This window comes from Rhyacophila brunnea, unplaced genomic scaffold (genome assembly GCF_057557595.1).
Source record: "Rhyacophila brunnea isolate RB1 unplaced genomic scaffold, BYU_Rbru_1.0 scaffold_142, whole genome shotgun sequence".
Lineage (NCBI taxonomy): Eukaryota > Metazoa > Arthropoda > Insecta > Trichoptera > Rhyacophilidae > Rhyacophila > Rhyacophila brunnea.
In genome coordinates, this window is record NW_028232799.1 from 701,199 (window position 1) to 717,675 (window position 16,477).

Sequence of the window (16,477 nt, forward strand, 5' to 3'; positions counted from 1 at the left end):
TATTATTAAGCGTTGTGCGCAAACACATGACCGTTTCTGTATGTGACCTATTAACACGATTCGATACTGTCTACTATTATTAATAAATGTTCAATAATAAAGTTGTCTTCAAAATAATGAAAGTAGTAAACCAGCAGCCACAGAGACGCAGAACCTATAGGTAGGTAGTTATCTGGTCAAATGATCCTTGTGAAGTATCAATACAACGATGTATAATTTATTACGTCATGTTTCAGTAAGTAAAGTCCAATATATCGTGCAACTGTTTTATTTGCATTAGTGAGACACCACTTCAATGAAGAATAAACACAATCTTACAATGATTAATAAGTTTGGAAAACCTAACCTCAATAGTGCTGTTGGCATCAAAAGCATTCTCTTGCTTTATACAAATGTTTGTAACCGGATTGTTTGGATGGATTATTGGCACATCAAACCATTGCTGCACTTCTGCTTCATATTCAAAATCCGTTAGTTCGCATTTTACATCCATCTTACGAAGTTTAATTGACGCAAAATATCACAATTATTGTGGCTAAGAAGATTGAAAGAAGTGTCAATAGACAAATGACTAAAGGTGCGTTCCAGTGATGTTTTCATCCGTATGACCATAGACAATATAAGTAAAATAATTATTATCGAAGGCGTAGAAAGTAGGTAAACCGTTTAAGATTTGCGTTTGGTTCACTGTTCTAGCCAAAATCAAACCATTCTCTGACCGTCAGAAATGGTTTGGTATGAAACTTCAGACTACCTAGTTCTGAACCGAAGTCAGCTGTTCAGTGAGTCGTTTAGCTGCCGGAACCCAATTCATTGGATGGAAGCATTCTCCTAAATAGGTACATAGATTGTTTACCAACATACCTACGTTGCTCTCAATGAGTTGTTATGTTAATCTACCACACATATTATTATAACTAAATTTTATTTCGTCGTTTTTTAGTGCAACCTTCTCTCTGGTGTGGCAACACTGACACTATTTTAGTAACGTTTTCGTGAGCTGTCAGCTGTCACTGATGCCAATTATTGTTCATTCAATTTACGTAACATTTTTAAAGATGGAAATTAAAAGTGAACCAGAAGACGTTGACACCGATCCCGGAACGTCGTTCAGTTCTATCTATATACCGATAAAGCGCTCGCACAGCCCGGAAGGACAAACGTCGCAACCACATTTTCTTCAACAATTCCGTATCGAGCATTCGAAATAATATAGTATGTTTAAGTTTTCTAATTATTGTACAGTGCTTGTCGCATACCAATGAAGGTGCAGAACCAATTGTTTGAAACACAATGCGGTCATATTATCATATTAAATGAAGTGTGGACAAGTAGTAACCACCCCATAGTAATTTACTTGTTGTTACACCACATGACACGCGTTATTTATTCTTAAAAAAAACAGTAACCATGTACACAGCTTGTCTGTCAGTGTCTTTGAATATGTTGTCGGTTCGCAGTAAAATACATTATATATCTACCAAGATTGGCGTTTTGATCATTACAACTTCGTACAAGACGGTTATGGGGAAGGCAGGCGGGAACCGCGCTAATTGTCATAGCCGATATTGTCATACCTAATTTTTGAATTCAATAATTATAACCTTACCTAATTTAACCTGACCTAAACTAACTCAACCTAACAAATAATCCAGTATATCGGCTATTTTCAAAATGTGTTTGCCGCTGGCTTCCCCATAACAACTTGTACCCAATATACTTATTGGAGGGTTTTGAGCACAGAACAGATTAATAAATAGACTTCCGTTATGCTATAATAACCCAATACACTACCTTTTGATGCAGGGTTTTTTTTCTTTTTGTTTCTTTGTTAAACACCACAACAGGCCGTGAAGCCCAATAACAGTGGCAAAACTCCCTGGCTTTTTTTATTTACCTATCTATTAGATTATGTAAATATATTTTTAACCTTACTGGGTCGAACCCGGAGCTCCCGGATGGAAGGCGAGCGCCTTACACACTGCACCACGCGAGAGTCTTCTACGAAAATGAACCTCACATTATAGACGTGCAATAGTGTGTGTTGCAGCCTTACAATACACCAATATTGAATGAACTTCAGTGCCTAAACCGAGAGCAGTTGTCAGAACGAAATACAAGTGTATTCTTGACATGTGTTTATTTTATTCCATAGTCTTCCACACTTTAGATCGATTGCCTCTTACTCCACACCCGTTAGGTATTTCAGTCCCCATTAATTCTGTGTTCCCTGGTGTAGTGCACCCGGTTTCCACGTATAGGGCCACGTATCCTACTCAGCACCTTTTCTCGAAGACATTCGATGCGACGGCTTTGATGACGTCAACGTTTGCACGTGGGACTATAATATGTATAGATAAGAATTACTTTTGTACGACAGGTGTGGATTGTTTCAATTCAGAACTTACGCCAAATTTGTATTATGTGGTATCGTCGTTTGCAGGTGTGGACATTCATTAAGTGTCCTTATACCTATACACTGTGACGTCTAGCTTCATATGTAATTATTGTATAGGTCAGTTGTTTGTAGGCAGATATAATATATTTACGGTGACGTTCCGTGGGGTTTCGCAGGATATGCATTGTTTAGATGCGGCACATTTTAAAAGGCGGCGAATGAAGGATCCAATGACAATATTAGATATATTCAAAAAGCAGACGCTGCTGTCGCTTCATTAGAAACTTTGAAGTTAGAATAGTTTTAAAAAATCCCATCGGGCCGACCGAGCTGGTCGCCAACAAAGGCCAAGTATTTATAATACTTTTAAAAAAAATATGGCGTCATATTAGGACGTGTAGTTCTCTTCACATAGTTTAGTTTATCTGTATTGTTTTAGCTTTGTTTTTACATGTTATACCTATGTGAATTAATTAGAATCATTTATTTTTGTTAATTTTCCGTTTTCATCTCTCCAGAAAGTCTCAGTATTCTTCGTCGTGTCGGATCTTCAATAGCTACATTGTGTCACTCCAGAAGTTGTCAAAGGCCACACCATTTTCCTCGCCTATAGGACCTCGTCGAAATTGCAGCTTTCTGGGCAAGCCGTGCATGAAAAAAGGTGCTCCATGCTTTGCATTTCACCGCACTCACAGGTTTGGTCATCGGAGAACCCCAACTTCACCATGTTGTCTCAAGTGCGCCCTACCATGATTTTCAGTCTGTTTATGGCTTTCCACGTACGGTACCCGAGATTAGTTCCGGGTGGGAGATGCTCTGCTGGCTTCATCCAATCTTCGAGACCCTCAGAGGCTAGGTTCGCCTCTCATGCGGATAGTATATCTTCTTCGGGTGGGACGGTCAGAGGTATGGTTGTTGCCATAAAGTTGCTTCTGGATTTGATGCTTGTTTTGCACATTTGATACACATGGCATGATGTGTCGCGGGCCCCTCTCTTGAGCTGCCTTTTCAACTCGAGCTGCAGTTTAGCGTCAGATTGGCGGGGTGGGGTGGGGATTCCTGTAAGCATGTGAACTTTGTTGTCAGGCGTGGGTGTCAAGCACCCCATCACGATCCGGCAGAGTTCGTTAAGCGCAGTGTCCACATGTCTCTTGTGCGCAGACTTGTGCCATACCGGACAAGCGCACTCGGCCACCGAGTTGCATAGTGCAAGGGCTGAGACCCTGAGTGTATGTGGTTGAGCTCCCCACGTATTGCCACTTAGTATTCTCAGAATGCTGTTTCTGGCCTCTGTCTTCTTTTTTGTATTAATGCAGTGTTCTTTATAGGACAGCGTCCAGTCTAAGGTTATTCCCAGGTATATTAGACTGTTTGTGGGTTCATTTGTGTGTCATTTATCATATCGCCTCTTCTCATCTAGAAGAGGATGCGCCGAACAGACCCTCACTCCAATTCTGCTAAAAAACTTTACAATTCTGCCAATCTCTTCCGTCCTACTCAACTCCAAGGCACTTGCATTCTCAATGATATCCGCAGTACGCAGCTGTACTCTGTGTTGTTTACATTTTGCGCATTGTACTGCATATGTACAATATCCTCCAAAACATCACATTCATTGCAGAGCTGCGGATCGCTTCTTCCCATGAGGAAATCAAATCGTTTACCGTTTGTGTGTCCTGTTCTTAGCCTTAGTATCAGCTTAAGCTCATTTCTCTTCAAAGGAAACTCTACAAACCAGGACAACAAACGTGGGGATAGTACAATGTACTAACTCCGTTTCCAATTTTCTATGGATTCCCTGTGGTCAAAATCTATCCATTGACAATTTGAAAGTAAAAGTTAAAGGTGCCGCATTCTAAGTCTGCTTTAAGGTGACACTGTATTTAAATTGGTCTGGAATAGGCTTAATGATTCTGTTATACAACGATATCTCGTCAAACACATTATTTATTTTGAGCCTAAATATATTAATGACAGTGCATACTTACTATTTTGTTTATAGGTCGACATCAAACCTGACGTGGAAATAATATGTGAAGTTGATCCTCTTCTCAGAGAGACTGACAATGAAAGCTGTCATACGTTCGTCGAATCTGGGGAACGCCCAAATCCGTCTTTGGTGAGTATTAATTTTTCAGATCTAGGTTCGTTCCTAATCAGTTCATGTGGGCCTCCACAGAGTAGAGATTTGTATTAACATATTTTTGTTTTTACGAAAAATGGATGTCTCCCTCTTGCTCAACCTATTAGGTCAATAATCTGACCCATACACAAATTGAAACACAATATGTGTACTTGCCAGACCTAGGACTCAAACCTCGGACCCACGACGGTGTAGGCCGACGCTAAAGCCGCGTGGCCATCTTGATACAATTGTTCGATTACTAGACACGCGTACACCGCCTCATATTCTTGCGAATTATTGACGCATAACGTGTTTGATATTTAGATGCACGCTTATAATTGGAAGATATACAGAAATAGTTTGAAAATATATCTGGCAAGTCACTAATAATGTAAAGGTGCTAATATACATAACTATGTATTAACCTTTTTTTAATTCAAGGAATAATTCACAAGATTTATGGTTTGAACAATAGAATAGAAAGAACAAAAGAATAAGAATAGAAAAAATCTTTTTGACACCCAGTAGAAATCAAACCTGCATCTCGGAATTCGCGCCCACGCTCATTGAACACAGTGATATATGCATCTTATCTAATTGCGACGAATTCTAAAATATTAGTTTTTACAATATTCTCTGAAGCGCTTTCTAAATTGAGTTATTATCGGCAGTTAGATTTTGTATTTTAAATGAAAATAGGTATTAATTACATTAATTACAAACCGACGTCACGGATCACTCCAAGATGTTGTAACTTACTTGAACTTGATAATAATGAAATTAACTATTTTTTCTATTCAAGAAATAATTCACAATATTTATGATTGTTACAATATTTTCAATGGACAAACATAATTTGAAAACACTTCTAAGAAATAAATAACCAATAGAAAAAAATCTTTTTTTATACCCAGTTAGAATCGAACCTGCGTCTTTCGGGAATAGCTCTGTATAATATGTTATTTAAATCTCATGACTATCGCTAGGTTAGCCGTCGAAAAAGACACCATGTTGCGACACCATCCGCTGTTAATAAGTCATAATATAAAGTCTCAAGTAATTTGACGTCACAGGAAAACAAAATTTGTTATTTTATCGCTCATTTATAACATTACAAAAATCATACTTCGATTACAACAATATTAATCATCTTGTATATATTTCTTCCAGCCATATATAATATATGCATGTCATAATAAGCATGGAAGAACGCTGAGCACAATGAATTCCGATAAATTTAACAATGGGGATGAACTCTACAAACGTCTTGATTCTGCTACCAAACAAATACAAGATACGAGGGTAAAGTATTCACACATGACCATAGATGATCAAGACGTGAAACAGGAAGTGTTAAAAGAACTCAATTCTCCGAAGGTGGTTCAGCTTAAGGTGAAAAGAGTCATTCTATATCCACGTAATTTCATTTGCAGTGATTGTTACGAGGTTCTCGGATCCCAAAGTGCACTGAAAAGCCATAAAATTAATTCATGCGCGAAGTCTGCGATATTAAACATACATAAAATGACAAATACCGTAGAAAAACCTTATCATTGCAGCGTATGTTTAAAATCATTCTCATTGCACGCTATTCTCAAAAGACATAAAATAACACATAGCGATGAGAAGCCACAATATCAGTGTGATTATTGTTCATTTAAATGCTCTCTGCGTAGTGATCTAAAAATACATAAATTGACGCACACTGGTGAAAACCCACATCAATTAGATATTTCTCGTAAATGTACGAAACGTACTACTCTCAAAAGCCATAAAATTATAAACGCTTGTAAGCAATCATATCTATGCAACATTTGCTCATTTGAATCCACGAAGCTTGATGATTTCGAAATACACACTATAAGGAAACATCCTGGCGGAAAGCCGTATCAATGTGATATCTGCCCTCGTAAATTTGCGAGACGCAAATATCTCCAAAGTCATAAAATCACACATACTGCAACAAAAGTCTTTCACTGCGGTGTTTGCTCTTATAAATGCTTGCGACGTGATGGACTTAGACTACATGCCAGGAAACATAGTGGTAAAAAAAATATGAGTGCGATGTTTGTTCAAACAGTTTCTCGCGCCTTGGTTCACTGAAATTACATCAAATGACACACACTGGTGAAAAGCCATATCAATGCAATATTTGCTCTAGTAAATTCAATAGTCCTAGTGAACTCAAAAGCCACAGATTCAGACACATTGGTACAAAACCATATTTATGCGAAGTTTGTTCATTTAAATGCGCGAGGCTCAGTACGTTCAACATACATAAAATAATAAGTCATGGAGAAAAATCACATCAATGCGATGTATGCTCGTTTAAAAGCTTGTGTCTTGCTCGCCTCGAAAAACACAAGATTAGACATATGAAAGTACAATCATACCAATGCGATGTTTGCTTGTTTAAATACTCGATGCGCGCTGATCTCAAAACACACAAATTGAAACATACTATTGAAAAACCTTATCATTGCAATATATGTTCAAAATCATTCTCGTTGTGCGTTTATCTAAAAAGACATGCAGTGACACATAGTGGCGAAAAGCAATATATGTGTGATTTTTGTTCATATAAATGCTCTCTGCTTGGTACTCTAAAACAACATATAAACTGTAAAACAACAAAAAATACTGGTGAAAAAAAATATCAATGCGATGTATGTTCAATCAATTTCTCGCGTGTTAGTACACTTAGAGTGCATAAAAGGTCGCATAGTGACGAAGAGCCACATCGGTGTGATTATTGTTCATATAAAAGCTATTCGCTTGGTAATCTAATTGAACATAGAAATATTCATACTGGTGAAAAAATATATAAATGCGATGTATGTTCAATCAATTTTTCGCGTCGCAGTACACTTAAAAGGCATAAAATAACACACACTGGTGAAAAGCCGTAGTTATGATTTTTAAATTTGGTAGTTATGTTTAAATTTGGTAGGCGTACTGAGAAGCAACATGTTGGTATAACGTTTCATAGTTACCTATTTTTAAAAATTGATAGAAACAAAAGTGGCAATTTTCTGGAGGCAGCTGCTGAAAAATCCCATTTTTGTTTTTATTAATTTTTAAAAACTGCCGCATTTGTTTCCAGACACATCATAATCATTCTGCTTCTAGCATCTCACCATTTTAAATTTAGTTCGTCTGAGACAATACACGTTCAGTATAGCAATAAATGTTGGGAAGTTTGAGAAGCTTGGTATCAAAGTGGGACATAAGCCATTTACAAAAATTTACAGGAGACACAAACATGGGCATAAAGTGTCCGTTTTTCATATAAACTACCAAAATTAAACTCAATAATCTATAATGAAAACTACCGTTTTTGATACTTTTGACGGATTTTTTGAAGAGAGCACCACTTGCACTACCATAATCGTTCAAAACATGAATTTAGTGGGACGTGGTGTTTGTCCCACTTTGATATCAAGCTACTCTTATATTTAATCTATGGTTGGTACCTACCTGTTCTAAAAATAAATAAAATTAGCTTGAAAATATTTTAAGTGTCTTCTTCCGGGAATAACTTGAATAGGAACCTATGTCTAAACCTAAACGTATAATTTGTATTTTTGTTGAATAATCGTGAATAATTTAGTTATCCCGCACGGGACAATCAATTTTTTCTTTTCGGGAAGTCCCACAAAAATCAGGACGTCTGGATTCGCTGATTGGGATCCTGAAATTCGCGTAGGTTTTATATTATGCTTCTGCGTAATATCATAAAAATTAACTTGTTTTCGCATTTAGTAGCTAGTTATTCAATGAATCATTGCGTTATCAATTTTATACGAGTGACGTAAAAAATTAATAAGTATAATAATATGGCAAAGAAATTACCTATAATTTTTTGATCATTCAAAGACACTAAGTGACATTTAGTGAAGTTAACCTAATGGGTTAGGTTAATGCATTGCTGACTCAAGTAGAAAGCCGAGACATTCACAACGACTGGTCCTACTTTTTTCGCCCCTCCCGTTGTTGTCTATGGATGACCTGTCATTGTTCTATAGAGTGCTCATACTGACGCGTCTGTCGTGTTCACACAGGGAATGGTTTGATTTGGATAGATGAGTTACATGATAAATAATACACTAGCATTAACACACCGTCTACAAAAAATGTAATGCATAGATCAATGCTACATATTTTTTGGAAATCGATATTATCACCGGTTTTTGTGTGAAGGACTAGTCTGACTTTGACAGCTGAATAATAACAGGAATGTATATTATTTATAAATAACACTGATAGTAGGTAGTTATTATATTTGCTTTGAGAATTTTGTATAATTCAATTTGAAAAGAGAAAGGGAAATCAATATTGTGTCAAGCAATCTGGGATCTGATTTTGACAGCTGAACAGTGGACCACGCGTTGCTTGTGCAAAAAGATAATAATATGCTCAGGCTGTATTAATCTAAAGATGGCGCTGTGCCGGCAAGACGCATGCCCCACCCCTGCTTGCAATCTCACAACAATGGCGAGGTACAAAACAACGTTGTCGGTATTTTGTCAAAGGCGTACGGCAAAATACGGAAATTTGAATAGATTTAGATAGAATTTTTTTATAGAATAACAAATAATATTTTAGATAGGTAATAAATTTAAGTTTATAGTGTCAAAAACTTGTCTGTTTTGTAATAGATTCCTGTTCGTATTACTACGAGTCCGCTCGAAAATGGTTCGGGTCTCTTTAGATCCCCATAGGCGACATCCTCAAATGGGGACAATTTGGGTGTGGCTTCAACTATAAGTCAAATAACTCCAATGTTTCCAACAGGGCTGCTAGCAGACGCAAAACGTATTTGGCTTCCAAGTTCTGTAACTTTTTTTGAACAGGTTTTTCTCAGTAATTTAGCATGTTAAAATATTCGATACCTATAGGAAACAACATGTAAGCAATTTCTTTACCTGCTTTAGTAACACCTATTACAATAAGAAGTAATGTTTTATATTGTGATCTTTTCAATGTATGATTTTTTAAAACTAACGTTATAGGTACTAATACCGAGAAGAAAGGTGGACTCACATGTGGACTGGCGGGATTCTTCATCAGCATTACTTCGATTGGGGGGTGTGGACATCACGGGATATAATTTTTATAAAACACATCTTTGATTTGACAGTTCAGTGGGACTATTTTTTTCTTTATTCACATTAATTAAAACAGGCATTGTTTGAATTACATCATTAATTACATTAAAGGAAGGCTTGGTAATATTACATTATGATAAACACTGTTTTTTTTTAAACGATATGCCGGGAACTTTCACTTCGCACCACACTGGCATGTCAAGCGCGGGTTTGTTTTTACCGCGTCCCGCCACGTTTCCCGGGGCAATTTCTTTGTTTATTACTATCTCGCGTTATAGACGTCACACGGCCACGTATGTGTTTTATTAAACGGGCAGCTACATTTATTCCTTTTGTTTTTGTAAGTGTGCAAAAGCGGGAAGTTAGATTTTATATTTTTCTTTTCTATTGAAGGGCCTACGCCCGCTATGTGTGACGGGCGTGACCCTTACATCACGGGGATGTTTTTCAACTGCCGCGCTAAAAACTATATTTGCAGGGGACCCTTTCCCCTTGCGGGGTAAGGGGGAGTCGCTTGCAAACTTGCGAACAAATTACGGTGATTTGTTTGCTTGCTGTGTGCCTAGGGCGGGCCTTCTGAGAATTCCTCGGCTCCTGTCACCAGCAAAAGATTTGCCCCGCGTCGTCCTGGCAAATGCGTCTCGCGATAACATTTACTTAGGTTTTTCAAGGGTATTTTAATATTGATGTTAAATTCCTGATACGGCATTCGAGACCTTTTTATGGAGAAGGGTTGTATTAATTTGGTAATAGTACATAATATTTTTATTCTCTTAAAAATTAGTAGCAATATACAAATTATAAACCTATTTTCAATAATTTATACCAATAAATATTGTGCTAAATTTAAAACAAATGTTTGTTTTCACTATAAGGAAGCACTTATTTTGGGTAATTATTCAATAGTTACTAGGTATATCCAGGTCAGGTAAGGTAACAAGATCTACAATTCTACATTAATAAAAGATCCAAATTCCAGAAAATAGTACTCATCATTTATTTTCCAATTAGTGGTCATTCTTGTGATCGCGATTTTGATTCCAAAATAATATTGCAAATCAATAAATCTGCAACAATAACATGGTAGAATCCCGATATAACTGTTCCTTTCTTTTAAGGATACCAATAAACAAGAAAAAATTAACGATATAAAAAAATTGATAAAATACATTGATCCTTAGTACTTGATTTTTACAATGAAATAATTCACTAGGAATTGGCAGAAAGAGAAGAAAGACAAGAAATTGAAATTTTAGATTGAAATAGGTTACCAAATTTATATTAAAAATGATTAACAAAGTGGATTTTAAGATATGCAAGTAAAATTAATGTTATGATTATACTTACTATAAATATTTCATCATAAATCGTCCGGTGTTCATATTTAGAACTAAGCTCATCACAGTATAAAAAGTATTTAATGCTCTGTCAAATGTTAACAAGTGGCGCCCTCATTCAGCAGACAACGTATACTGATGGAGCTATGTAATTTTTGCTCGATAAATATTAAAACACCCCTCGTCGAGTACTTATAAAACGTTTTATCTGAGGTGTAGTTTTTTTAATGAACATATCTTATATTATTATTTTGTGTGTTTCACTTTTAGCTCACAATAATCTTTTTGATTAAATTAATCAGTTTTCCTTAATTATTCCAGAATATACTTTTATGGACTTGAGTATCTTTTAATAATTATTACTGATTAATGTATTTACAAGATATTAGATATTAATTTAGGGATTAATCTGTAGCTGTCAGCAGATTATTGATTGGCAGTTATTTCCGCGATATCTTTATTTTATATAAGTATATGAATCTTTCATTTACAACATTTTTGTGTGAAGTGAAGACTGTGCGGGGGATGAAAACATGTGTGCAGAGACATTTTGGTAGGTGTGCGCGTGTGCGCAGGGATCATTACTCGACACTAGAGCAAACATTACAAATAGATTTTCATAATAACTTGAATATGCTCACTATATATATTGTCTTTAGTCGGAAGCGTCAGAGTATGTGGTTTGAAGTACCTAGGTATTGAGTCAAAATAATTTTTAACCACAAGTTTGAATTATCTAATTTTTAGTTTTATCCAGTTCCCATTCAACACAGATACAAGTTAAAACTATCCTCAAAATTATTAAAAAATGTTTTTAATATGTTGTAAAGGCGTTTTATTCTTTATGAACAATAAAAATACCACATTCAAGAGGTGTAAATCGTCAATTCTAAGAAAAATAATTGATGAGGTAACAAATGAGATATTAGTGTTTAATAATACTCTTACATGTAACCTACTTTTTTATAACATTAATTTAAAAAAAATACATATAAACTCACCTAATATAGACTTATACATTGTTAAATGAAAAATAACAACCGACCATCATTTAACACTGTTATCCAAGCTATGTAGATAACAGGCACCGCTAGCTCAGGGTACTGGGTTTCCACACTATCTCTCTGATGAATTCCAATCCTGTTACGGAAAGGACCATCGAAATCAATTGGTATTCGATGGATAATGTTTACCATACCGCTGCAGGAGTTAATTGCGAGCACTGAAAACTTGACTCTATTGGACGCCAAAGCCTTTTCTATGAAAGAAAAGAACATAAAAGAACATAATATTACGGGATACAATTAAATTAAATGAAACACCGTGATAATTTTAACCTCACTGTATTTAAAGAAAATGCAATTAAAAGTCAATGGTACAAAAATGGCGACATGACGCCATAGAAAAATCACCACCGTTCACAAACGACGATGTTATAATACATAAACATTTACGTTATACAAAAGACACAATATCAGCGTCTGCAAACTAAAATTTTAACACAATAAGTTCTCAGCAACTAACTTAAACTTAAACCAAAATATCCACATGTGAGTGAGGTTATAATTAAAACAAAAACTTAAAATTAATTAATACTAAAAAAATGAAATTGAAATGTATTTACAGCCGCTTGGCAAATTGCCAAGCGGGAATCGCTCCTCCCGACGTTCTCTCGTTCCCAAGGGTCAGCCAGAAAAGGAAGGAGATCCAAACAAAATTCGATCGCCTGACATCGATCCCCCACCACTCATCCAACCCGGAAGCTTGAAGTGCCAACCGCAGGATTTTAGTGTTGCCCGCGAGAGAAAAACCTCTCCACTAATTATGATTGTTAATTAGCCCGATGGTGACGTCTGCAACGTCACAACATACCTAAATCCTCATCCATACATTCGGTCGATAGTATTAATATATGTTTATTCATTTATTGATTTTACAAAAATTGCAATTTTCCATGGTGGACGTTAATGGAGGAACACTTTCCTGAGGGTGTATCAATAAGTAATGTGAGACCCAATTATAAGAAATAATCAAGGCTTGATACACACATTTGAAATTCTGCGGAAAATGTTCGCTAGGATGATCGTATTAAGGAGGCACCCAATAATCACGTCGTTTTCGTCTACGTATACTATAATGTTTAAGGCAGCATCCATTTACGTACTAACCAAGAAATTACCAGGATATTTCATTGAATGAATGCACTCGATTGATGCAATTTTATTTTATTAAACCACATCGCATTAATGTGGTTTTTCACCAGTGTGTGTATTTTTATGTATTTTGAGATATCTATTTGCAGTGAACTTTTTAAAACACACATCGCATTGATGTGGTTTTTCACCAGTATGGGTCATTTTATGTAATTTGAGATCACTATTTTTGATGAACTTTTAAGGACACACATCGCATTGTTGTGGTTTTTCACCAGTGTGGTTCATTTTATGTTTTTTGAGATGACTTTTTGTGGTGAATGTTTTAAAACACACATCGCATTGTTGTGGTTTTTCACCCGTATGTGTCATTTTATGTTGTTTGAGTTTACTATTTGCGATGAACTTTTTAGAACACACATCGCATTGATGTGGTTTTTCACCACTATGTGTCATTTTATGTATGTTTAAATGTGCAATTTGCAGAAATTTTTTAAAACACACATCGCATTGATGTGGTTTTTCACCAGTGTGTATCTTTTTATGTATGTTGAGATAGTTATTTGTAGTGAACTTTTTAAAACACACATCGCAATGATGTGGTTTTTCACCAGTATGTGTCATTTTATGTTTTTTGAGATTACTATTTAGAGAGAATATTTTAAGACACACATCGCATTCATATGGTTTTTCACGAGTATGTGTCATTTTATGTCTTTTAAGTTTATTATTTGCGATGAACTTTTTAAAACACACATCGCATTGATGTGGTTTTTCACCCGTATGTGTCATTATATGTGTTTTTAAATGACTAATTTGCAGAAATTTTTTTAAACACACATCGCATTGATGTGGTTTTTCACCCGTATGTGTCATTTGATGTGTCTTTAAATTACCCATTTGCAGAAATTTTTTAAAACACACATCGCATTGATGATTTTTTTCACCAGTGTGTGTCATTGTATGTCTTTCGAGATCTTTATTTGAGGTGAACTTTTTAAAACACACATCGCATTGATAAATTTTGTCACGCGTATGTGTCATTTGATGTGTCTTTAAATGACTAATTTGCAGAAAAATTTTAAAACACACGTTGCATTGATATCTTTTTTCACCAGTATGTGTCATGTATGACTTAAGATGCTGAGACTTCATGCATGAAACGTAGTGATGATTTAGATGTTTTACGGTTTCAAACACTCCACAACAATTGTTACAAATAAAGTTACGTGGAAAATATGTAGCTCTTATCAACTTAATTCGAACCTCCTTTTGCAAGTATAATTTCTGAAATTCATGTTTGATGTTCTGTTCATCGATGGTTATTTCCGAATGCTGCATCATCATTTTCTTATTTTTATTGATTGCATGTGCTATTTTGTTGTTACTCGGGTCATTATCAACAGTATATCTTTTAACGATATCCAATGGTTTACTCTTACGTACTGCAAAACATGTTTGGGTAGAAATCTACAAAAAGAATAGGAATATTAATATATCCAAAGCAATACTATCTATAAAATATCAATAAAATATACTTATGTTATAATGTTCACTAATATAGCACTGATACTACGTCGCTTGTTAAGTGTTTTTCTGTTAAAACGATACGTTACAATGCGCTCACTCGTTGACATTTATAATCAAAATCTCTTTTTTTTTAAATATGGTGAATAATGCAAATTATCCATATAAGACGTTTACAACATGACATTTAGAAGAAAATGAATATGAATAAAAGGGTATTTTCTACAAATATATTTATTAAAAGAAAAAGATAAGCAATAAACAGTACAATTAGTGTAGACATTAAAAAAATAAATAACAAGTCACTGAATTAGTGAAGCAGAACCTATTTTAAGAATTTATAAAACAATGCCCACTTATACTCATCCTGACGCTGGTGAAATATGACAATATCTGAAGTGATTTGGTTGTACAAACTTATTGTTCTCCCAATTGGCATTACCAATGGCATGTTAGTGTTGCACCTTGGGAAAACAAACAACGGATGCCTTCAATTCCTAAGATAATTATCAGGGACACACAAACCAATACCAACAAGAAGTGCAGAGTTTTCATGTACGCTGCGTATAAGTCGGAAAAAATATGTAGCTAAATAAAAATTCTTTCTAAACTTTAAGTTACAGTATGTGAGCATACCTAATGATTAGTATTACTAGCTCGGCAAATCTTCATAAATAGAACCACGCTTGAACAACGCTAATAAAATATCCAAATTTACTTAGAAAAGCTGTTGTCGATTTACGCAGCTTATAACTGCATTTTAGAGCAAAATTGCGTTTAGCAATGAGGCTCATTTTTGCTTAACGGGTTTGTTAATAAGGAAAAGTGCCCACATGGAATAAGACCACTTTAGAAAACTCCCTAGATCCACAAAAAAGCACTGTTGGGTGCGGTTTACACGCTGGTGGCATCGTCGTACATTTATTAAAAATGGGGCCAAAGCTCACGTTAAAGTCAATGGATATCCCTATCGAACCATGATTTATATTTTGTTTTAATACGGATTCATCCGGCAGAACAGTAATTTCAATAGGATGTGCCAAAGCGTGACCGCAACCATCGCCTTATTTAAATCAAGATTTGGCGATTGTTCGAAATACGTGGCAGCGAACGACACAAGACCAAGAGAGTTGGAATAATCTTGGGGAGGCCTTCATCCAACAGTGGGTTGACCCTGGCTGATGATGATATTAACATGACAGTATTTATAAATGTACAATATTAAGAGACATCATAACCATGCATATGGTAGATATTATCCACATCTATTGACATAATTGGGCGGCTTTTTCATAGTAATATTGATACATATTTTATTAAGATATGTACCTACATAAAACATTCTCCATTTTGAACATACATAATTTAGAAAACCACTTTCCGAGAGAGTATATTATAACCAATAGAAAAAATCTTTTTGAAAAAAGTAAAAAAGAAATAGTTAATTATAAATTATTAGCAAGTGCAAGTAGTTACATCTAAAAATATTGGAGAAATTCCACGACGTCGGTTAGTAATCGAAGTAATAGTAAATAGTTACCTACTTTGATTTAAGAAACAAAAATCGATTGCCAAAGTAGCTTGATTTCGAAGAGCGCTGATGAGTAGGTATTAAAAAGTGACCAATAGTTAAAATTTATCGCAATTAGTATGTCACGCCGTAGCATATTGGATAAATGCGTCGTTTGAGGTGTTTACCCGTGGAGATGCAGGGTTCGATTCCCGGCCGGGGTGGCTAACTTTTTTCAAAAAGATTTTTTCTATTGGTTATAATATACTCTCTCAGAAAAAGTTTTTCTAAATTATATATGTTCAATAATCAGAATGAT

The 16,477-nt window shown here is 35.3% G+C and overlaps 1 long non-coding RNA gene across 1 annotated transcript; it reads left to right on the plus strand.

Moving 5' to 3' along the window:
* The first annotated feature begins 969 nt into the window (after positions 1 to 969).
* Positions 970 to 7,147, plus strand: LOC147075527 (uncharacterized). The gene is made up of 3 exons (XR_015070009.1): positions 970 to 1,215; positions 4,401 to 4,517; positions 5,694 to 7,147. It is a non-coding gene; the product is annotated as an uncharacterized LOC147075527 (long non-coding RNA).
* The last annotated feature ends 9,330 nt before the right edge of the window (positions 7,148 to 16,477 follow it).